This window comes from Amphiura filiformis, chromosome 9 (assembly GCF_039555335.1).
Source record: "Amphiura filiformis chromosome 9, Afil_fr2py, whole genome shotgun sequence".
Taxonomy (NCBI): Eukaryota; Metazoa; Echinodermata; class Ophiuroidea; order Amphilepidida; family Amphiuridae; genus Amphiura; species Amphiura filiformis.
The window spans coordinates 1,660,352-1,686,609 of NC_092636.1; the positions used below are offsets into that span (position 1 = coordinate 1,660,352).

At 35.2% G+C, this 26,258-nt stretch overlaps 1 protein-coding gene across 1 annotated transcript in view; it reads right to left on the reverse strand.

Annotated features, from left to right (window-relative positions):
- The window catches only part of LOC140160502 (protocadherin Fat 1-like), a 159,348-nt gene that overhangs the window by 120,876 nt on the left and 12,214 nt on the right, over positions 1-26,258 (reverse strand).

The following is a 26,258-nucleotide window of genomic DNA, read 5'->3' on the forward strand; positions in this document are numbered from 1 at the left end:
GTATTTATACTATACTTTATACAAAATTCAGAACAAACTTCACATGTATGCCATGTCAAAGTGCTGATTGCATTCCACTCTCTTCATACACAATAATACTGGCAGATGTTGAAACAGCCTACTTCACATCTGATGATCTGCACCTTTTACAGTGAAAACATCCATGTTTTAACTTGTAAATATTTGTCGAATTCAATGAACATGTACCATATTTGACATAATTAGTGCCCTTTCCCTAATAAGCGCACCCTCTGAAATTTGTTCAAGTGCCCCCCATATACATATATAATACCATTTCCACCTTACGACTTAGGATTATGACTGATTTTGATTTCAGGTACACTGTATTTTGACTTTCATTTCTTCATTTACTAAGCATCCCCGAAAATGACTGACTTAATTTAAGGGGGTACTACACCCCTGGCCAAATTTGTGCCTATTTTTGCATTTTTCTCACAAATTATAGCGCATTGGTGACAATTAAGATATGCATGTTGTAGGGGCAAGGACTACAACTATTGCTCTGAAAATTCAGCAACTCAAGGCAAGTAGTTATTGATTTATTGATCAAATACTGGTTTTCCCTCATTTTTGACTGCAACTCCACAACTGCTGTCTGTGCGAAATAAAATTTCCAGTGCAGTAGTTGTAGTCCTTGCCCCTATAATATACATATCTTACTTGTCACCAATGCGCTATAATTTTGAGAAAAATGCAAAAATAGGCACAAAATTGGACAGGGGTGTAGTACCCCCTTAAGCATCTGGGTGCTAATTAGGTTGAATGCAATATGTGTACACAATGTAAGCATACATGTAATTATAATTTTTACATCTGTACATCAAACAGCCAAGTAAGATATGTAATTTTCAAATGTAGTGAGATTATGACATTTCCCTACCCCAAAGTCAAGCTGGAATTTGACAATTGTGAAAGTGAGCCCAAGTTGGTCCATTCCCCCTATACATTCAGGTGGCATAAGAAAACAGTACTGAGAAAATAAAACTTGTATCCCCAAGCAACAATTTGACTGCATGTTGTGCTCCACCGATCTTGTTTTCTACATTCACTATGTTCACTCTATGGAGTTGGAAATTGTGATTGTTTTTTGGCATAACACGAACCGTACTGCTTCGATTCTATTTGATTGATAATTGCTATCAACAGTTATTGCTCGCTGAAATTGAAGATTTATTAAAACTGAATTTTTCATGTTGTGTTTTAATTACTGGCGCCTCAAGTAGGCTCATTTTGCCAAATTACACAAAGTGAAGTATGTTTTAGAATGGCTCATTGCAACTGGGGAAAATCATCCCAAATGTGTTTAAAAAATATTGAAAATTTATGGTTTTAAGAACCATACCAACCAGGATTATGGTACCAGGCCAATTAGCAAGGGGAGTGGGGAGGGGAGGGGGAGTGGAGAGGGGAAAGACGGAAACATCCTTAAGTTCAACATTTGAAATCTGGAAAAGGTATAGAGCACACTATATTCTATTAAACCTGAATTTTCATCTATCCTCAAAGCTTGAGCCTTCTTTTGGTGGCCCTGTACAGTCAGCACTACAGAAGAAGTGCTTATTTATGCTGTCCACACTGTAAGCATGCGCATGAAAATGTGCGCATTTCACAAATGACTTGGATTTACGAAATTTTCAAGCTTGCAATTATTTTTCCCTGCCTTTAGTAAAACAATCAATTTCACCAAAAATTACATGCTGCAAAAATTATGGTTCTTTTCAAATTAATCGTGAAAATTTTGAGCCGAGAAAATATTTATTGCCCTTTACCAAAACCTTCTCTGGTACATTTCAGTTCCACCTGCTCAATAAAGCTTTAATATATTCTTTTGGATTACACCTATCCACCTCTACAAGCTGTTGCAATAAAATTAATCCCAAAATTTAGAACACTTCACTCTGCAGTAGAGCCTGATTCATAGATTCGCAGATACACCAATCTGGAAATATTCACCATCGTCTTATTGTGTGATATGTGTAGTTGCTCTGTACTCAAATGTACCCTTATGTGATAAAACATTCATGTGGATATTATTTTATCATGGAGGTCGGAACAGTCAGTCTTAAAGTCTACTCTGGTGAAAATGTGCATCCCCGAATCCCAAAGCTTGATACTGCATGACACATAATGTTCTTTTGTTTTACAAACACAGTACTGTACCAGGGATATGAGATTTGTCTCATATCCCGGACTGTACTAAACATACATGTAGATTTGCAAAAAAGACTGCATATAAAATATGACTCCATATCACATCTGTTCTCCGCATTTTGTTAGCATTTTTAATCACTTCTAACTTTTCTTGAAATCTCATAACGTAAAATTGCTTTCGGTGTATTTTTACTCAAAATCAATAGTAATTTACACAGCTTGGAATTAAAACAAAACACAATCACAATTATGATAATTAAACCCTAGGACATTTCCATTATATAAGATGTCACTTGAAACCTTAGACTTTTTCCAATGACTCAATAATAAATGTTCCATCACCAGTTCAAAGCTAAATTCATCCTGTGAGAGACACAGTACAAACTCATTTTCAAACCTGCTTTATCAGCAGCAGAATACATTAGCAAACCTGGTTTTATATCCTACAGCAAGTAATTTTCTCTTAAATTGTCTCTCAAAAAATATGAGAATTCCGGAGCCTTTAAATGTGATTGTATCAAGGGAAAATGTGATAAAATTGGAACATGGGTGAAAACCTTTTTTGGGGTCCCTTCACTCTTGATCACCTGTGTAGCCTGTGGTTTCATTTGTCACACAGATGCAAAGTCGTGCACTAAAGTATAATACTCCTTTGAGGTCTGCTGCAGTACTAGCTTTACCACACAATCTTTCTATAAACAAGCACTCTTACTATTCCTGGGGTTCAACTTTGAAAAAAGCTCAGATTTGCAAATTTAGCGGCAACTAAACAACAGACACTCGAGGAAATGACGGGAATATTGATTACGAGTGTTAGGAGGGAATGGTGGCAATCTTTTTAGACGGTGACATGAATACGGGTATTTCATTTGGAACACTTAATTGTAAGATACGTTGCTAAATACAGATGTCTGATCATCTGATGTCCTGATGAAGCACATGTCATGTGGTATAAACAAATCTGATACTGATCAGAGGCACAAAATAATGAGCATGTTCTAGATTTCTTTGCAGCTTCTGATCGGTGGCCACAAAAATTGGGAAATTCAGAACTTTAGCTTCACTTTCTTTGGTATAATTTGACAATAAAAGCCTTTTTTGGCCATTTTTGTATTTTTATTATCCCCGATTCACTTGAAAGGTCTGTCTGCCCATAGAACAGGGTTGATTTTTTTGTCGCCTTAGCGCCTGAATGTTTTATCACTTTAGAATGAGATGAAATTGATTTGACTCTACTCGCAAACGGTAGCGCCCTCTGAACAACTTTTCTTTCATACATATCATATAAAGATCATGAATGGATTGAACAAGTATTTCTACAAGTACCTAGTGTTTGGAGGAAGAATCCAACACTTACCACACACATCTATAACTGAAAGACAGATAACCCCAGTATCTTGATCACAGGCCAAATAAACAAGTACAAGCTGTGCTGATGGAATGCTTAGGCCCAAAGATATCCACATTCACACAACTGTTCAAGTTCATATTTCACTGTACATCAAATCACATTCCCATTCACTTGAAGTGAAGAGGTGAGGCAAAAAAAAAGATGTATGCTTGCCCTCAACCGACCGACCCTAAATTTTGGAAATCAGAAAAAAGGTTTTTTTTCCTATTTACTGTACAAAAGAATACCGACCCTATTTTTGGAAATTCCTGAAATTTTTTTTTTCTTTTCAAATTTTTGCATTCTGAAAGATGTAAAATTTTTTTTTTTAGAGCTTGTGTTCAACATTTTAGTAGTTTTGTAATGTTAGTTGTAAAATTGTCTGATTTTTCATATTTTGAGCCTTAATTAGTACAAACAGTAGAGTTTGCTAGTAAAATAACCTCGCATAATGAATAAGCAAGATACTGTTTTTCATTTCTAGAGACAAATCTTGAGACAAATTTGATGTAACTCCAATAGGGCATGCCTTTCTGTTTTCTTTGTATTTTACTATTTTGTTAATATTTCTGAAAAGAAAGTTCATAGCTATTCCCTTAACTTATCATAATATTTAAGAAACTTCAGAAAATGTTCCAAATTGTGTTGGTACTTAATCTGAAAAAGTCCCTTTAAAGGCCCAAAACAAATTTGACAGAACTGCATTGTACATTAACTCTGCAAGATTCAAGAAGTATGCATGGTATTTGACTACAATAATTATCGTAAAGACAACACAACTTTGTTAATTGTAAAATCTGACTATCACTTACACCTCCGTGATTAGTCTATCTTATCCTCTAAGTGATTCATTCAATCCTTCTCAAAATCTGCACAAACAAACAAAACCAACACTTCAGTGTCTTAACACAGTAAATTATTCATCAAAATTTGCAGCGAGATGAGTTAATAGACATCCCATAAGCTAGAACAAAAACAAATTTACAGTCGAGAATACCAATTCTAGAAAACTAGGGTAAACAAAATTACACAGGAGATGCTGTTGTGAATATGTGAGATAGATAGGATGTATGCCCGCAGCAACCAATGACGTGAGAGGAATTTGTTGCTTGTCAATCCCCCTCGTATGTTTTCTTTGACTAACAGAATCAACAAGGAATAAAGAGCTTAATGAAACACCTGGAACCAAAGTCGCTTTTATGCCCGGTAGTAGCAATCCAACTTTTAAGTAACTTCACCTTTTATATTTTTGTTATGTTATCTCCATTCTGCACTTAAATAAATTAATATTTTATCTAGCGTGAATATTGGGGATGGCATATGAATGGCGCTGACAATGACGATGAAAAAGGTTTCTGAATTGCACCAAAATGTGCTCAATCGCTACTGAACGTCGTGTCAAAGCACTTAAAATTTTATTGACACATTCAACATACCATGTTCTACTTTAAAGTGCTAAGTGCACCTTTTCCAAAGTACTTTGCTTTTTTCGGATGCCAAAATATGGTGGTTAGCTGGCAATTCCATTACATTACCACGTTTCTACGGAAACACTTTAAACTGATTTTGTGACTTGATCTAGTGACGTCTAGTAATGACTGATTTCCCTTTTAAATATTCACTTCACATATAGTTTAATTTGATTCAATATTGCGAGGAATATAAACAAGGAGAGAACTAGGGTGTTGAGTAGGTTCATCCTTATCTAGGGTATTTAAAGAAATTACAGGTATTGGATAATCTGTGTATTATTTGTTTGCCAGCCCATAATGTGAATATTTTATTTTGGTTTGGTTTGGTTTTGTACCATTTTTCAAAAAGAGTAGAGCGCTTTGCTTGTAATAAATATGTGTATGTAGACTACAATAAACAATACATTGTATATAGCCACACCCCTATGGATAATATTACTTTTAGATCAAATTTTAAATGCAAATCAAATGGTGAAACAATCATCCATGGTATGGTAATCTTATTTGCAGCACAATGATTATACAAACGTATGTCACAGCATTTCCTTTCTTGACATTATTTTCCAATTTTAATATTACCATTATTATTATTTGCCAGATTAATGGTATCCACTCCCAGATCACCAGGTCAACACATTTTCCGTTTCCTCCTTTCCTCTCACTTATCATAGCTGCAAACCTTGCCACTCCCATTTCATTATATAAAGTATTGTTATCACCCCAAGCAGTTTTCTCACTCTAGTGTCATCCCTTCACACGCTACTCTAACTAATGAGCTACTCAATTCTCTTTGGAAAACACACAATTATCGGGTAATACAGCTTTAATGCCGGGTTGCCGACTGCTTGGTGGTTTCTCCAGCATTGCAGCTTTAATGTCCGACGACGGTTGCCGGCTGCTTGGTGGTTTCTCCTTGCACAAGTCTCACATCATCGTATCATCTATCCGTTAGGATTGCGAGTCCACTACAGAGTTCAAGCTCGCCCTTAATACGATTTGGCTTTTACTTCAGATGCTAATCTACACAAATTATTTCAACGGATTCGGCACTTTAGTAAAATGTCAGACTGTCCGCTCTCAGTAACCTGACAAGAGGTGAAGTGCCTTCCAGCGCATAGTGTTGCCAGACATGTTAACACTTCCTCGCAGCAAAATCAATAAAAACGAAAAAGGATAAAGTCAGAGGAAAAAGCAGAGTGTTTAGTTTTGTGAAACAGTTTCCCTCCTTGCAGCTATATGGTGGTGGAAATGTCATTCTTTAGAAGGTTTGGGAAGGAAGATGCCACATTTTTATTAACAAGTCCTTCATTCAGACCATCATAATAACCATGGATGACTTAACGTTATCGGCGCCACTGTTACCTTATAACAAAGTAAGGGAAGAGCTATTCTTATCCATTCTGCTTGACAGTTTGCAAGTACTCTAGTCACAACTAAATGTATTGAATTTTACTTTGAATGCTTGGTTTAAATGATTGATTTTACAGGGCAACTAAGGATGAACTTGTAAACATTCATGTTCAACAACAGGATGTCTGTGATACGATCGAAACTCTGTTCAGTTCAACTATCAAATGGCTCAAACCATCGAATCCTCAAAATGGCTCTTGAAAGCCTTTCATTACTCTTTTTAAGTTGCTTGTTACGTTCTTCGAAGTATTTTCATTCCAAGTTGTAACTTGTAATACACCAAGGTCTATGAATGCACCCAATATGTTTTGGTTTTTGGGTTTTTTTGCCAAAATTTACATGTACATAGACTAATCCCAGATGGAGGAGGGGCAAGCCCTGGTCCAAAAGATAGGGATATAAGGTCATGACACATGCTCATCTGTCATGACACAGTTCTTTAACCTCAATATGCTTATACAGTCATAGAATGGCCTTTAAATGCATTGGGTACAAAAACTCATTCTTCACAACTTGGGTCAAATTTTGAACTATGATTGTTGAATGGAGGTGGTGAACTGTGCCACTGGAATGGAGACTACACTGTTGGGTGTTGGCTTATACAATGTAATGTGATGGAAATGAATACCAAATGTTTCTGGAAAGGGACACCTAACCATTGTAAGACCACAAATGACCACAATTTGAATGCAAAATGGATAACATACTGGGAGATGGTGCCACACAACCTGTCCAAGTCATCATGCTACAAGACGTGTTCTTCATTCATAACAGAATATCCAGTGCTTCTTAATTGCATTTGGGATTCAAGAGACTCTATTAAAACAGCATCCATCAAAACAAGAACTCAACAAGCTTCTGTGCAATTCACACTTTATAATCAATTCTCAAAAAGCAGGCGTAAAAACGTGATAGGTCAATGCATTGAGTAATCATTAGGTCTGATGGTCAAACCGCCAAGCTGGCTGCCCAGTCTGCTAGTTCACGTTAAATAACAAGACGGTGACTAATTGAACACTTTCAGTCTAATCGTATCACCAATGGATTGAAAATCTATGCAATGGGTCTATCTATATCAAGGCTATATACAAAGTACTGTATACTAACAATATCATATTTACATTCAAGAGCATCGACTCATATACTGTTATAAAATGTTATTGAAAAATTAGATTATTCAGCAAGGGAAGTTACTTTATGATCTACTGAAGATCGCAATGTTAATATACATGCAAAGTGACGTGAGATAAAAAGAAACTTCTTCAAGTCTGATTAGTCTATAATGAAACATATTTGTAATATCAGTGCAATTACTGTTACTATCTACTGAAGATAACAGATAGGAACTGAACTAAATGCTTTTCATCTTCTGAAGACAATCATTATTTTCATACAATTTTTATTATCACTTACATCTACTGAATATAGCACATGGATGCTACAAATGGAAAGGACTTGGCTATTGCTATCTACTTAAGATAGCATTGATCAGGTAGCACTGATTAAACATTAAATCCTCAGTGTTTACTTTTGCTATGTACTGAAGATAGCACACGAATGCAGTAAAATGGGAATGATTTTGCTATTGCTATCTACTGAAGATAGCATTGATCAAGTAGCAGAAACAATGGAATTAAAGATTAAATCCCCAGTGTTTACTTTTGTATATTGCTATCTACTGAAGATGACAACATGAATGCCGATTGTAGATTTACATTTGAATACTCCATCAATCTTTCTTTCTTATTTTCTTACTAACATAGTTATATTTTATTTACTCCATTCAGATTTTGCCCCTAATGATTTATTATACATAACTTCTATTCATTCTCTGCATACATTTTGTAGAAATATTACCGTACCAGCTTTGTGTACATTGTGAATGCATTTTAATTGCATTTGCTAAATACACATTAACCATGCTCCATTTCTCACTTATTTCATCACCATCACTGCAAACCCAGTTACATGTAATGTTCAAATGCAATTCAAAATGCTTCAAGTAATGGGGAAAAAAGACAGCAAGCAGTTAATACCTATAAGATATCAATGTTTGCCACCATAGCTCATTGAGAGCAATTTAAGCCTTCTCTATTTACTGAAATAACACTTTGACTAAATGCACTTGGTTAACAAAATATAAGATCCTTATTCCTGATAGATAAGAGGTCACAGCAATGTCAACCCTAGAATGTTTCAATTCCCAGGATTAATCACAAACAGTAGCTTATGGCTACAGCAAAGCAATGAGTATACATGATTCAAGTTTCTTTCATCTTGTTTGTCTCTTTCATATATATCTTCTTCTCTTGTCTTGACTTGTGTTGATAACATGCGTTTTAAGAACACACTTGTGCTTTCAACAACTGCATATTGTTTTCATTAATCAATAGGTTTGAAACTCAATGTTTCATCTTGTATCTGCTGAAAGATATCAATTATCGGCTATCCTCTTGGGAGACATGCTTTCAATAATGCTGATCGTTCGATGACGTTTTTATAGTTATACATGCTGCAATAATAGTCCCTAATGCATTTTATTTCATAAAATACTTTCAAATATGAAGCTGGAGCAATATTAAGATAATGTTGAAGCACAAATTAAGGATAGAGCGATTGAGATTAAAAAAATAGTGGTATTTAATTCAAAACATGCTTTCAATTCAGTCTATATACCAGACTGGCAATCGTGTTATTGCACTTTTGATTCGAACTTGCCTACAACTAAACTCCTCAAATGCATGTATCTCTATGTACAGTGTTTAAATCAACATATGAACAATGCAACTGTAACATCAAAAAATGCACTCAAAATTTTTATAGTAATGTTACAAAAAAATTGCAACATTCAACCTAAACTGTGAAAGCAAAGTCTACCTACCTACCAATCACACTGCCTGAAGAGAAACACAGAAAACCTTGTCATTTTTCTAATCATCTTGACAGTGTTTCCCCAGGATAAAAATTGACTGTCGCTAACTGTACTTGTACATCTGTACACAAACAAAACATACAAAATTCACTCCAGGATTTTACTTTATTGCCAACCAGACAGCTAGAGAGAGTTTGAACTTTATTAAAATTGGTTTGGGAATAGCCGTTTTCATCTTAAAAAACATGCCCAGGATGCGTTGGTTAATTTCACGTAATAAGGACCAGGTCGCAAACCTTGTCTGATTTTATCGAGTTATACGACTTGAGGCTAGTTTCATCTAATTTTGCCTACACTTATTACTTTTTTTTCTTAATATTTGCAAATGAAAATCTAGCTGAAAATGTATATGAGGTCTGACAGTTGGAAAGAGCTCCCTAAAGCACAAATGTATATAGTATGTAGGCCCTAACCCGACAAACGTAATTTACAAATATGGTGCTGTTTACTATTCCGTATAAACGGCGCCACCTTTTGCCATGGCATGCACGTACGCTGTGCGTCACTCAGGATTTCAGTATGATGATCGCTTCACCTAATGTTCCTTCTACCAAATACTATCTTATTTCCAAGAGCCCGAGTTACCATTGGTAATAATGGTGACGGGATTATTATGTCAGCTTTCTTTAGCACGCTAACAGCTTGAGAAATGATTATAAGGAAAGGCAATATTCAAACTTGGTGTTAGTATTACCTGGCATAACACACAACTTAGGGATTACTACAATGTTGCACATCATGCAAGTCTTGGTCTCATCACAATCCACCAAAGGCAAATTCCTCAAATTTAAATATATACTGTATAACCAAGTGGCTACTGGGTACTAAAACTCATACCGTACTCTTAAAATATGCCATCTGAGACTGATTGTCAGGGATCTAATGATAAATAAATGTAGATAAACTTTGTCATAGAAAGCAAGAGTATGTAAATTTTTATAAATTGTCATAAATGTGATATTATCGTTGAAGATTCAAATGTTATGCTATCATGTCATTAGAAAGTACATGTATGTAAATTGTTTTCTTTGATTTATATGCATTAATGTCATTATAACTCTAGGCATTACACTTTCATTCCAGATCATTAATGTTAACATTAATTTACACATATTTTTAAATCAACATCTTTACATACCAAAAACATTGGAACCCCATCCATAAAGTCAAGCAAAACATTACAGTATCATTTTCATTTTGCTCAAATGGTTGCACTTCATTTCCTTCTTTTTAAAATTCAAATTAGAAAATTGGCCTACTAGTGTTACACACACCTGACAAAATGGGGACAATTAATCCAATATGTATAATATGTATAATTCATGGCACGTTTACCGCAATGTCAAAATCTACTAAATATTTCAAATGACTGGAGGGGCTGATTAATTTCATTTGTCTTTATTATTAATTGAAACAAATGCGCAAAATTATGAATATGCATTGTAGAAATTTGAGACATGTTCCCTCGTGCTCGCGCAAGCTGTAAGATGTTATGTTATTGAACTAAACACGAGTGATTTTATGCATAATAGTTATCCCCTGAATACTTAGATGTCATAAAAACCGCGATGTGAGACTAACACGCCGTAAGACGGTTCCTCATCATTAGTTCTGTATTCTCTTCAAATTATTACTTCTGGGGGGAAATACTTAATGACTTAAACATGTGAACAAGTAGGGTTTGTTATTAGCAATATATCGTACATGATCATGAAGTACTAATATGATGCATATCCTTGCAGCGTATATTTTAAAGTCTTCCAATAAATGCCAACCCATATCACAATCAACTTGTTTGCTCATACATGTGTATGATGTTTCCATGTTATTTATTGATTATTGCTACAAATAGATCAAAAATTAACTGATAATCAATTAAACAATTCAAGTTCCAAATACAGCGACTTTGTTCCATTTTCAAAATTCATTGGATGATAATTAATGTTCATGTTACCAAGTAACTGTAACATAATACATTGAACGTCAATCTATTCCCAGTGAATAACAATTATGAAAATGTCAATGCAATTGATTACTTTGCTTTAGTTTAGTATATTATTTGATCTTCATCCCTGAGAATTTTTGTGATCTTTGAAACTTAATTCCTTGATCAAAATATACATCATCACAAACTTGCCAAATGATCTCAAGTTATGGCATGATTACATTATGATTTCAAATGAAACAAGTTTCATCATTATTGAATTCTCATCATCAATAGCATTTTTGTTTGAAGTGGTTACTGTAAAAATGGCAATTTTCGCGGTACATTAATTTTCATGCTTTTTTTGTTTTTTTCAGCTACTGCAAAAATAATAACCTTTTGTGTATAGGCCAATGTAAGGAAACATAGAATCGCTGAATTTAAAAACAAGGAAACAGTTCAAAATTGGCAAAATGCGAAAAATTAATCACGCGAAAATTTACACTTTTACAGTAGGTAAAATAATCCACAATCAAATCTGTTATTGAGGCACTGCCATTTTTATTGATGAGTCTTGTTGTTGTTGCTGTTGCTGCTGCTGTTGTTGACATCATCCTACCATGTCAACAGATATTCTACACCAACAGGAAAATACAAATTCATTAGAAAATAAGCTATTTATGGAATTCACCTGTTTCAATGTGGTAGGATAACATAGCACCTGTTCCAATCCCAACTAACATTCAATATGAATATGAATGCCTATGAGCAATGCCAAATATGGGGCGATCCATTTAGCCAGGAGGTGACAAGTGTTCGAACCTGCTGTCCTTCCTCTCTTTTGTTTTATACTACAGACTTTTTATAATTCAATTAGCATACGTACACAGAGGTTCATGTTCAGTATGCATACACATTTGGCCACCAGTAAAAAACTATTAGACGTCCTCACGAGTTCTTTCGAGCTTATTAAAAATTGATGAATGCAAGTTAATAAAACAACACCTTCTGAATTCATAATGAGCCCTGGGGGTAAAGTGGTTTGATTGTAACTATAGCTCAGGTAAATTTGCTGTGCCATTCTTTTGTGACCATCCCCCTCTGGCAAGTTCACTGGCCGGCCTTTTCATGTCCATCTGGTCAAGGAGACATTCAACACCAAGGATCAGGCAGTAGAAATCCTTTCATACCATAGCAAAGCTTAATTGATATCACCATTTTGTTGAAGTTTGGATTAAAATCTTGTATACAGGGATTTATGCACCAATGGGAATAGGTTAACCACAACCCAGGACAAAGCTCCAAATATGGACTTGTATACCATAGACCCTTTGCCCTTTATTGTAATTATAACTTTAGTAATTAAAGGGATCCAAATTATACATGGTTAATAACATAATAACACCTTCAATTAGGGGTCAAAACTATGAGGCATTTTAGTACAAAAGCAATGTCAACTGATCCATGCATGCATGTAGACTGGCCCCAGATTAGTTGACAAATTATCTTCAGTAGATAGGCCTGGGTCTTTCACCAATGTTTTGTTTTAAATTGTTAATACTAGTACTAGCAAGCCATGCAGATCATACATGGCTTGTTCAAACTTAAAGTATTAAAGTATTAAAGGGTTACAAAAAAATTAAGGAATGGAAAAAAAACAAGTTTGCTTTCCTTTTTTGCCAAAAAGGCAATGTAATATGCACATTGTGTTGTTGACTGCATTTTGGGGCCCTTTTTTGTGGTATTTTCTTTTTAAAAAGAAAAAGAAAATAAACACTGTAAAATGCACATTTTAAAAGCTGCGCACAATCAGGGACAACATTTATGTTTAAGAATTATTTAAATAATTAAATACTCTGAAATACACCCCAACTTGTATTGTACAAAACATACAAATAATACAATGTACATTGTATATACATTTTGTAACTACATTGTAGTACTAGACATTTTTTTGGTTGTTTTCAATTTCACAATAATTTATCATATTTGGATTCAACATTGGAAGGTACTTTATTATATTACCATCAGTTTCATGCTTTTGCACAAAGTCCCAAAAAAATACAGTGTAAAATGTAAACAAACAACTAAAACAAGAGTCAATTTCCCATTTTTCTCCTTAATTTCATGCTACATTTGACATGCTTCGTATATCTTGATCTAACCAATTTGATCACGATTTGTTCCTCCTTCATTACTTATTCCTATGAAATTGCCTAAATTACCCAGTCGTCAAATCTATCTATCTATCAAACGCATGAATGGCTCCATCATCAGCACAACCAAACATTACTCCACAAACAGCCCGATATTAAAAATGGATAAAATGCATCCAGCCATGCTTAGCATACTCACAAATACACACGCACTGGGTCTGTTTGTTAAATCAAACATTTCTCCAAGCTTTTATGCTGCTATTTGTCAGCAAATAACCCTTTGGACTTCCCTATTGTGTCTTTAACATTCCAACATGGTCACACTACATTTTAAAGAGGGTCCTTAATCCGAAATGTAGACCTATTTGGAGGTTCAATCAGTAACTGGAATAAATTTAGTAATAAACATGCATTCACATTACGATGTAAAGTAATCTACATGTACTAGGACTTTTTAAATTTTAATTATACAAAAACAGCTAACCTTTCCATCCGAAAAGGTTGAGATCCAACAGCAAAAAGATTAAAAGAGTGACCAAAAACAAAACCTTTAATTCCATCAGTATCGGTGGGAATTCAACAGCAAAAAGAGTGACCAGTGACCACATGAATGTAGATTTGGACTATAAAGAAAAATTTTTTATTTTTGTGACATTAGTGCCACCATGTTCCAACACCCTAAAAAAAACCAATGCTACTACATGTAGACCAAACAAAACCATGCAGCACAAAGTGACTTTAGGTGCAAACATTTGATGTGATTCAAAATCTTGCGCAAATATCCAAGCACACATGCATGCTGACCAGGCTAGGTCAACCCTCATGGTTTGCTATGTGCCGGTCTTGTCTGCGACACCCATGGGGTCGGTGGTTCTTAACCGGACTGAGGCAAGCAACTTTTCTCTTTGTTCTTCATTCCTTTTTACTTTCCTTTCCCTCCGCCAAAAAGTAGAAATAAGGTTATAATTAATAAAATACTGGGTTATTTTAAAATTCCTCAAGAGCATACAGGTTACAGCCCAAATCAGCAAGCACAATAACAAATCAGCAAGCATCTGGCAACACTAAGTGCAAAATAAACCCCCACACAACTCTTGTGATAATTAATCCCAACCATCCCTATCTTTTCAATCCCATCTGCATGATTACATTCAATAATAAGTAGACCTACATCTAACTTGTCTAAATCAACACCTTTTCAAACAAACTGTAAGGTCTCTGTGTATATTGCGAAGTCTGGGTATTGAATACCCGTAGGCAGACCAGGTATAGAGGGAAATGTCAAAAGTAACGCCATAATTGCACAATCATATCTCGGGAGGACTAATTAAAAATTAACTTTGGTATCCTTGCAAGTGCACACTATGGACCACAATTGCCTCATCCCAATGGCATAGTTCAATAACCTCAATTAAACACTCATAGTGCAAAATTTGACCTCATGTTGTAGAGTATGAGCTTTTGTATCCAAATTTTGTAAGGTCATTCAATGAATGTACAAATGTATTGGGATTAAAGAACTGTGCCCTGATAGATGAGCATGTTGTGGATCCTAGTGATAAGACTGTCTGTGAGATGTGCATGATAGCATGGATAACTCCCTGCTAATAATCCTTGGGATCATTTTATCAAACTTTCTCAAACTTCTCTGGAGCATATCTTGTAGAAATTAAACAAGTAATTTCAACCTGATCATGGATTTAACCTGGTTCTGCAGTCCCTCTACATGCATGATAAAGACTTGGCAGGACTGTCGCTTCTTTTAAACATGGATATCGAATTCAAAAAATACACAAGAGGCAAACTCCTCATATGCGCGTCCTACTTCACATCAAGCAAGTTTCATGTACCGGTTCTGTATTCAACCTAATATAATTGGAGCTCAAGTCAGTCACTTTGAGAGGGTGCTTATTTGAAATTTAAAATGGTGAATTGAAACTCAAAATTAGGAATTTACACACATAATCTTCACAATTCAAAACAGGAAAGTTCAGAATTTAGATGGTTTATTTTGACATTTGACAAAATTTAGTTGTACCAGTACACTGAAGTGTGGTTCTTTGCCATTGTCAATGCAACCAAACTCTTATAGAGGATGTCCAATATTACATGTAGGTCATTGGAGAGGGGGGCTCCAATTAGGTCGAAATGGTACCTATGTTTTAAAAATTTCTACAGCAAAATATGCTTACAATATCTTTCACAGGTCACCTGACACTAACATCACTTTCTTCCTCAATCTCATAAAGTTCCTTTCTTCCATCCCTTCCCCTTTCCCTTCCTCCTCCTAGACCTGTCTGGATGTAAAAAAAGTTTAATGTAAAAGCCTCTCCATATGCTTAATAAGTCTGCCAATCTCTGCCATCCATATCGGCCCTATTGCGTATTGTGTTAACAAGATTATGTGAGTTATCATTTTCTCCCCGTTATTATATCATGGTGCAATTCACATTCTTCTCATATCTCGCTGGGGCAAATCCAAAGCTAACTTATAAATAGTCTTCAGTAATGGAGAACTGGAGCCAACCAACTGGCTGGTTGGTTTAAGGAACACATGGTCATATCTACTGATTCGGCAGGTTCGTTTTGCATACCTGCATACTGCATATTTTTAGAGTTTCTTTGTGGCGAGTTCGCCGAGTTGTAAGCATCAAATGTTGCATGATTGGGCATATCGTAAACAAAATATAAACACATGATATAAACAGTTTCGTTTGATCCTTGGGCAGACATCTCAAAATTTGTGAGAGATGCTAATTAGATTGGATGACTGTACAATGCTCTGTGTCACGAGTGTGAATTAATTTTCTGGGTGTCTGTGTCTCAATTTGGAAAAACGATCAGTCTAAAATGATTCAGTCAGCATCACCTTAACATAAACTATTTTATTTAGCACATGTCTGTCCTTGCCTCCTTGGCAAATACTAGTATTCAAAACCACAGATATTGGAACACAACAAAATACACATTGTTTATGTAGATTAGTGATATCATATCCCATAATGCCTATCTTTGGATGGTCTATGCTTTTTATACCCTGGTACAGGTATAAGTTGGAATGTCACACTGAATGATGGGACATACTATGAAATCCAGATTTATTCGAAATATAGTTTGTATTCAAAATCTAGCAGTAACCTGAGCCCTAACATTTGGTGAAGGGGTAAAGGGGGAGAGGGGTATAATTAACCAGAGGAAAAGTTAGTATCATAGGCCTATTAATAGGGAACACAGGAACGTGGTATGGTAATTTTTTTTATATGAATGAGTGTTCATGAACTGTAAATGAGGTAGGGTTTTTGTACTTCAATGTAAAATTTGCATTGTTAGTAGTTTCAGTCTTTTCCAACAGTCTATAGGAAAGGAGCATAAGCAGGCCCCTTTTCTTATCTTTTTCAAAATATGAGATTATGAGGGATAAATCCCTTAGAGTACTGCAAAAAAATGTACGAAGCCTTCCTAAACATGCTAAAGCAGACCTAAAGCATTCCAAAATCATTTAAAAATTAAAAAAAGCTGGCATATCTCACAAATCTCAGAGGGAGGGTACGAGAAGCAAAACATTGATTTTTTCGGCCTACAATGGTGCCATGTAATTCATAAATAGTAAACATTTGATAAAAGGTGACCCCTTTTTGTTATTCAATTCTAAAGGGACTCATCAGTATAGTTAGTTCCTGTTTAATTTATAGGTTGAGAACAAACGATTTGCTTGTTTGCAATGATACATTTTTTTAAATACAAATAGGAAATGGTACTGGATAAACCATACACATTTAAGTCTGTTTGGATAATTATGTAGCCTTGGGGAAGTCCAGTAAAACTGTTAAGGTGACAGTGCATCTACAAATATGTGTAGTACATATCTTGGGGTGTTTTTATTTTCAAGTTATTTTAACGAAGTAAAACACACTCATTAACCTAACAAAATGAATAATATCAACAAATTAAACGGAAGTGCACACCCATCCACCCTCTCCATGCACGCCACCACCACAAAGCTCGTACCAACATCTCCAAAACATGCTCTCCAAATAAAGTAGCTTTAATATATTTTATATACTCGCCACTAAGAAACTCTAAAAATATGCAGTATGCAGGTATGCAAAACGAACCTGCCGTCTACTGATTCTACTCTTTGCCATATGGATGTGTATCAATGATTCATTAGCAGTTCAGATCTTTTTAAAGCCCACACATTTCATCAACACATGTACATTGAATTTTTAATGTTCAAAATAATTCAGAATTCAACATCTTCTCATTAATCAAAAGAAAACAACAGTGATCTTATGATAGAACAATACATTGTACAGTATACGATGTAGGGGGCCTAGTCAGCAAGTCTCACAAAGTTTAACAATTATTGATAAACATTTTGAACACTAGTATAAAAATCCAATAACTCAATATCCAAGTTGTGCCATCAAAATATCACCAGCTCTCTTGTACACATAATAATCAACAATATTTTATTAATTTAAACCAATCATTTCAAAATACAGGTCAAGCGTCTAATAAACAATCCCCAAACAATAAACAGCGGGTCTTTGATTTGAATGTATACAGCTAATATTCTATAACCTTAAAATTTTCATTTGATTGTCATCCTCCAATATTCCATCCTTGAAAGAGGTTATTCCTCCCGACCTGACCTAAGTTCTCCTCCCAGCATTAAGCAAGAGGCCAGCATCTGTCACGGAGACAAATGTTCACTTTGGATTTATTTTCATGCATGATTCTGCACATCTGGTTGCAGAAATTAAAATCATTGCATGCTTACAGATTTAATATCAGTAACCTGAATGAATTTACAAGTCCAGTATGTCCAAATTTGAATGATATGTTCATGAAATGCCAAGTAAAATTTTCAAACATAAACATTTTTCTCAATTTCATTGGCAGTTTACAATTTTACAACCCAATCTTCAGAATAAGTGATAATACCGTCTCCCATGATGAAATCTCCATTTAACCATTTCCTTCTTCGTTAGTTATTGATTTGATTCCATGATTTGCAAAAACAAATAACCAGGAATGTTTCACCAGCTTTCATGGAATATGGATTTTTCTGGATGTCTTTGGTGATCACCGTTCAGACAAACTGTCTCCTTATTTTAAAAGGTGTGCTTTAAAACACAAGTAGGATAAGGGAGCGGTCGGGCAGATTTGTTGCCCAGTTGTGCGTGAAATATTCTTATAACAGCCACAGATATGATTCACCAATTTCATTTTGGTGGCCACTAAAGGGCATGTTAAATAAACCATGCACAAATTCACATTCACTAAATTAAAATCAGACTCGGCTACATTGTATTTCTATTTTAAAAACCCAATATTTTTAATCAGTTTATTGAAACCTTGATTATTGTCAAGGTATTTATGATAATCCCTTAATAGTATTTTTTCATCACTGTCTTAAGCCAAAAACAAATTAATATTTATTTCTGACAGACCAAATGGCGATCACTGCAAAATCTAGAGGTCACTTTGATTTTGTGTTTATTTTTGTGGCTATAAATTCTAAAAATAAGACAAAAACAAGTTTTAATTTGATTTTAAATGCTTATTTCGTTTTCATTTCATAAAATTTGTACCTAAATAAATTCTATAAGGCCCTTCACAATTGAGTCTTAGTTTCCTGTTTCATGGTTGAAAACTAGGGATGAGGCGACTTTTAATTATTAATTATCTATTATTTTCTTTATTTTAAAACAAGTGTTCGCAACCTACATCAACCCGTTTGGACTAGGAACATACATTTAATTATTTTACAACTATGTTTGATTTTATACATAAGTAATGGCACAACTTTATGTTCTTTGTTTATTCATCATTATAGTTGTAAGTTGATATAAGCAAAGTCAGAAAGTAGCAAATGGAAGTCATTAAAAGTTATTTTAAAAGAGAAAATCCAAAATAAAAATAATAAAGTTTATTGTATTTATACAATAAACAAATTTACCTCCTGTGGAAGAGACTAACCCTGGTCCATAGCTTGTGCTTGGACAAATCAATATGATTGATTTATTGATTGGTTGCCTAGTAATGGCTTTCTATAAGGACCAATGAGGTTTAAGGTCTATTGTTTGAAGTAGCCAATGGGACGTGGTTAATAACCTTCTGACACTGCCAGTGGTTCAGGATTAGGCACATTTTTATCTGTCATGGAAGGAGAAGGTTGTGTCTCCAATGTGAAGAAAATTTTCCCACCCACCACACCCAAAAATTTAGGTCATATCCCAGTATTCAATACCTTTGTAGACAGTCACTTGGGAGCATTAGTTGGCTGGGAAGGCATCCATATCGCACGGGTATAGAGGTACATAGACCTAAAGGGTATTGCAGTCATGCTTTTAATGGTAGCTTCTGGGCATGGGCAAATTACCAGGAAGAGGGCGGTTAAGCTGACCAAGGGAGAGGATTCAATAAGTGCACATTTTAACTTCTCTTTGAGAGGTTAGGCCACATTTGGGTATACAGATCTAGGTGTTCAGGAAATCCCTTTAAAAAGGGTTTTGTAGATTGCCGGAATACATTGCTGTTAACTTCTTTAAAAAGTTGGGCCACACTTGGCGATCGAGTGTGGAAAGGGCTTGAGAATACCCTGGAGGGCCCCGTATCTTACATGAAATTAATTTGGGTTAACTTCTCTGCAAGAAGAGGAGTTGGGCCACACTTGTGTGTGGGCCAGGGAAATTCCCCGGAGGGCCCCGTATCTTATGAGGAATTAAATTGGGTTAACTTATGCGAAAAGAGAAGTTGGGCCACACTTGCATGTGTGCAAAGGGGCGGAGGAAATTCCCTGGAGGGCCCCGTAGCTAACGAGGAATTTGGGTTAACTTCTTTGCGAGACAAGAAGTGGGGCCACACTTGCGTGTGTGCAAAAGGGCTTGGGGTAATACCCTGGAGGGCCCCATATTCATTAATTCATTTTCATTCATTCATTTCTTTCATGCATTTAAAATGTATTGTACAAGGAATTAACTTGGGTTAACTTCTCTCTGAGAAGTTGGCCTCGATCGTATTAAATTCATTCATTTTCATTCATTCATTCATTCTTCATTGCATTTCATTTATGCATCTTACAAGGAATTAATTTTGGTTAACGTCTCTATGATAAGATAAGATTGGGCCACACTTTGTGTGTGTGCAAAAGGGCCCAGGAAAATTCCCTGGAGGGTCCGTATCTTATACAAGGAATTGTTGGGTTAACTTCTCTGTGAGAAGTTGGGCCACACTTTGTTTCGGAGAGGCTCCGTACTCACGGATAAGTAGTGTAGGCATGAGCTCGAAATTATCGGGAGGGCCCCGATCTCACGGGTGAGTAATTTAGGAATTGGCTCGGGAAATTCGGGAGGGCCCCGTATTCACGGGTGAGCCAACACTGTGTGTAGATGGGAACAGACTCTGTATTTACGGGAAAGTAAAGACTATCCAGGTCAAAAATTGTGGCGGTAAAAAAGGGACAGGGCCACAAATTTAATCTTGAATCCAATTATATGAAAATAATTGGATCACCATAGGTAATTGTATAAGTGTTTAGTCTACAAATAGTAATAATTCGTAACTAATAAATTTGAGAAATAGTGCATGAGAAGTTGAACGAAATATGTCAAATATCAGATTACTTTCCTGAATGTTTCCGCTTCAGGAAAGTAGGATTAATGTATATGCACTTTTCTAAGGAATTTATATTAAAGGATTGACTCAATAAATGTATGTAAACTTCTCTGGAGAAATTTTCTCTTGAAAAGTTAAGCCAAGTTTGATGTATTATAACGGTACCCTTTGGGTCCGCATTTTATTGGATAAGCTGAAGATAAATCCAATTCTGGTTTACAAATAAATGGAGATACTCCTGACAGATATGCCAGCAAAACTTTTGAGTAAAATGTGTCTCATTTCATCTGGGGGTAAAATAATTAAATATTTTGCAATTCTCTACTTTGGACGCAGGTGGGAAACAGGAAACTAAGAATTAATTGTAAAGGGCCTAAGAGCACAAAATTATGTCAAAATCGTATATTTTCTAATATCAATGTTTTTATGACAGACCAAACCTAATTTTAATTTTCCTCACTAAAGCCTAAACATAAACACAAATAAATCTGAAAAAGTGTGATTTATCCAATGTTTGTAAGTACCGTAAATATTTTTATATTATGCAACAAAAAAATCTTGATGTCATTTTCTGAAGAGCTGGTCTTGAGAGTTTTTACAACTCAACTATAAATTGTCAGGATAAAGAGTGGTTTTGTTGAACTAGAAGAGGTTGATCATGTTTTCAAGATGAAATCACTCACAGTGAGTGGAATTGTTTAAATGACTCATCCTCCATTGTGATTTTTTATTACACTTTTATTGCACAAAATACTACTCAATCATTTTTTTGTTATGTAATTCAGCTATAAATCACCTTTTTATAGTTAACCATAAAATGAATTAGCATCAAATCTGAAAAAAAAAGTAAATATAAATTTAGTGAATATTTTTAGACACTGCTTACAAAACACTTCTTTTTTCGATGATAGATTCATTTGATGAGACTGGTAAACATGAATAAATTCAAATGTCATCTCCTAACAATTGATTCATCAGAAAGGTTTTATCGTTAACTAAAAGCAAAGCACTTAATTGTCAGTGAACGTGCGTGCTTGTTCACAACAGCAAAGATCTGTAAAAATTGTTATGGAACAATGGCTGTAAAAGCAAGCAACCAGCCAGAAAGGACTGAGCGATTCAAGGGTGAATAGAGACTAGGTTGATAGTTCAAGGGCCTACGCACTGTACTAAAGCAGAACTAAACAGTATTTGGTTAGAAATGTATGAATGGTTCAGGCAGGAAGGGGAGTACCATCTTGCTGCCAGGCAAATGTCCAATTTTAGATTTCCCTGCATGGTCAGTCGATTGCACTGTGAGTCGATTGTGTAGTGAATGCTTTGTGATGAGATCAGGTATTGAGAGGAATCAGAGGATATATTCTGCAATGATGATGCAACATCAGAACACAATGTTCACCAAATTCTTCCACATTTGGGGTATAAACCCTTGATAGTTCTGGCAAAACATAGTCCATGATTGTCTGCTATAGTTTTAATCAAAACAGGCAATTAATCAATGTTCAGAATATCACAGAATGGTGCATCTTGATCTGGTCAAAAAGGTGGCCCTAAAAATAATCTATGAGTGGAAATGGTCAAGGGGCATTTGTGCAGGCTGAAAATAAGGATGGCGCTGTTCAGGTGCCCGTATCGTATTTCAAAAGTTTGTCCATATGTATCAGAAAATCAATTTTTATTAAATTTCACAGTTTATACTTTTTAGAAATCCAGTAGGATCTTTCAAAATATTATCACATGGACCAGAAAAACAAACTTACTTTCTTGTATTTTCACATCTATTTCAATGGGAGGTTTATTTAGTGCTATTCTCCCTATCGCTCTATTAGCAAAATACCCCCACTACAACCAACAACAATTTAGTTCTGTCCTCCAAAAATGTGCCCTTTTTTCTCTTCTTAAAGCACTTACATAATAATTTAAGGTAGACAACAAAATAGCATCGAGATTCTAGGTCAAAGAAAAAAAAAAAGCAAGAATTTAATAGCTTGCGAGAAAGTAATTTATAAGCAAGCAATAAGGCATGATATTAAAGTGAATGTTATCTTTAATTCACAAGTTATTTAGAATCAAAATGTTGTTGTAGACTATGAAGCTCTGAATATTAATGGTATGACAACACTAACTGTTAATGCTTTTAGAAGCATGCAATACTATGCCTGATTAAAAGCCTTAAAACAAAACAAACAACCGCTATATATCTCAAAATTTCTCTGCGATTGTCATCCTGCATTTTACAATGATGAGGTTAATAGTTTTAAGTAACAATTTTTTACACTTTAAAAAAGACAAACTGCAATTTTGTCTCAGTACCTGATTAAAATATTTTTCTAAAATTGCTCATTTTTGGGCAATTATTTGTTTGTGCTGCAACCATTTCAAAAATTTTACTTGTTTACAATTTCACTAATTTCATGTTTTCTGCCAGAGACTTGCATACTAATTACTGAATAAAAACATTCCGAGTGAAGTTCTACAACTCCTTCTGATAGGGCAATCCCTATACTTGCAGAGTATGGGAGGAATGATCTTGTATGGGAGTGGAATACCAAAGTTAAATCTTAGGATTTTCAAAGCCAGGTTGTGCGAAGGTCAATTGTATGAAGCTCCAGGAGCTAGCAAACCGTAAGTCTGGTGCCTCACCGTAAAACATGTTAAGAAAGTGAGTATATGTTAATTTAATTTTGTGCAAGCTCGAAGAGTGCAAAACTTAATGAAGCTCAAAAATTTTCACTTGCACAGGACATACTAACCAAAATCATGTAAATGTAAAAAAAAAAAAAAGTACACACCTATGTACATTACATTTACACACATACATTGTACAAGTACACAGATGTTATTGTACATACATGTAACATTGTACATTTACTTGTAAACAATCAACAACTGTTGATGCAGATACTGAATATTTAATTCAATAAATTGTCCTAATTCCCATTTTTTAAAAACCCAAGTCAGTACTTCATAGAATGGGCTAATACTGTAAAAGTAGAAATTTTCGCGAGGTTTTTATTTTCGCGAATTTCGCGTATGGACATAAAATCGCGAAAATAAAAACTCATGAAAATAACCTTTTGCATTAGGTTTCTATTGTATCAATATCAAAACTGTGAAATTTAATTCTCGCGCAATTGACAAAATCGCGAAAATGACCACTAGCATAGTAGTAGTAGTAGTAGTGTGAAGACAACGTCTATCATATCAATCCCCATATTCTATGCGCACTTGGACTATCCATCGATTTCAATGCCCAGGTTGGTTTCACTCAAATACACTTTAAACTAGCAATTGTGATGCATCGTTTTACCTAAATCACAGAGAGGAAAAGACTGGTGTTATGTCTTTGTGCCTGCTTGAAAAGGTAGTATGATGCCCTAAGGGTGTTTGTTAAAAAGTACAAGAGAAAACATAGACAGTGGGCAAACGTAGAAAAATTATGAACGGCGATAATAAATGACACACGTCGTGTCGATAGATGGTTCTATTATGCTCGATGATATGACCATGCGAGACTTCAGCACCATTGCTAATGTGGTATTGTTGTGGCATAATTAAGCGAGAAGAACAAAATCAGGAAAAGAGGGAATGGAATTTGTTACCAGTTGGTTGGTTCCATTGTGCGAGTGGTTCATGGGAATTTGAAACTGTAAAGTGCAACTAATGTTAAGTATGTGAATATTCAATTTGTGTCCTGATTGGAAGTAATGTAACCTGCTGCACAACGCCTAAGAATGCATGTACATATATTTCTTTATTTCAAAGTAACTTGATCCTATACTAGATGTTCTCACAATTTACCACACACTAGTATTATTATCAAGAGCCTAACTGAGTCTACTGCCAGGCGAGGCATTTCCATTTCATCAATGTTCGGTTGGAGGCAATAATTTTGGTACAATTTCACATTTCAGATTTTCTGGAACTTATCATGTTTTAGTAACATGAAAAGTTTGCAAGGGAATCTAATGATCTAACAAAATATACATAGTACAAACTCTAGCACAGCATTGACCCACAAGGACCGTCAAACCCCAAAATTCACAAATTTCAATTCAATATATTTAGAGCTGGTGAAAGTGCTCCGGACGGTGAGTGTAACCAAATGTAGTGGCGAGAAGTTTAAAATTGCTTCCTTTTAATTGGTTTTTTTTCAGTTTAGAAGTTTAAATTTAGACTGACTGTGTGTGTCTTTCTATTATTGCTAAAATATTTCTCCACAATTCAACATATTCCCTATTCCTTGCTAGATTGAAACCAAATCAATTCATCACACACTACAAAACCCTCATTCCACATGCTAGGATATCTAGATCTCTGGAAATAACTACCGATGTACGCAGCATCGGGCTATTTGAACGTTGAACGATCAGTTGACCGAGCTATTAAAATCGATGTCACTTAAAGACATGCAAGTGATTGGCAAATGTTGCTAACCATGTCTACAAATGTACTTAAAACACTTTTAAGTGGCTATGATGATTGAATAACGTGGAGATGTACTTTTTGAAGAGAATGAAGACATTTTCATTTCAATCATGACATTTTAAGATTTAGCTCAATTCCAGTTTGGACTGCTATTCACAAAACACTGGGTCTGGAATATATGATCATGTAAACATAGTGATACAGTGCAAAACAGCAACGAACCCTGGTGGTAATATTGTGTTGTACACTTGGGTAAGGCACCTCTATTGTGACTCCCACCCCGTGAAAATTACATGTACATCGGTGATGAGCTCCCCCTGGGTAATGTTACTCATGAGCACGACTACATTTATACACAGCATCACCCACAGGAGCTAATGGAAATGAGGCTTTGTTGCCAAGTCCTCAACATATGGGTACCAACATACATGTATATTCTGGAAAGGCACACTGTACAAGCAGACTCGCTGTGCAGGTGTGGCATACATTGCAATGCTTCAAAAGAAAGATCCAGGTCTGCGGACTGTCAACACAGGCATGAAACTTTACCTTTTTTCTACTGACACACATCTGTATGAGGCCTTTTGTCTCAATCCAGGATTTGTAGTTTAGATTTCAGCCAGAGTGAATTGAAGATGAATGTGACGTGCTATGCATGCTTCACACATACTTAACTCACCTGTGGATCTTAGGCACCAACCTGAATGTGTAAGCCTTTTGGGTTATCATATACACTGTAACTAGGCTAATT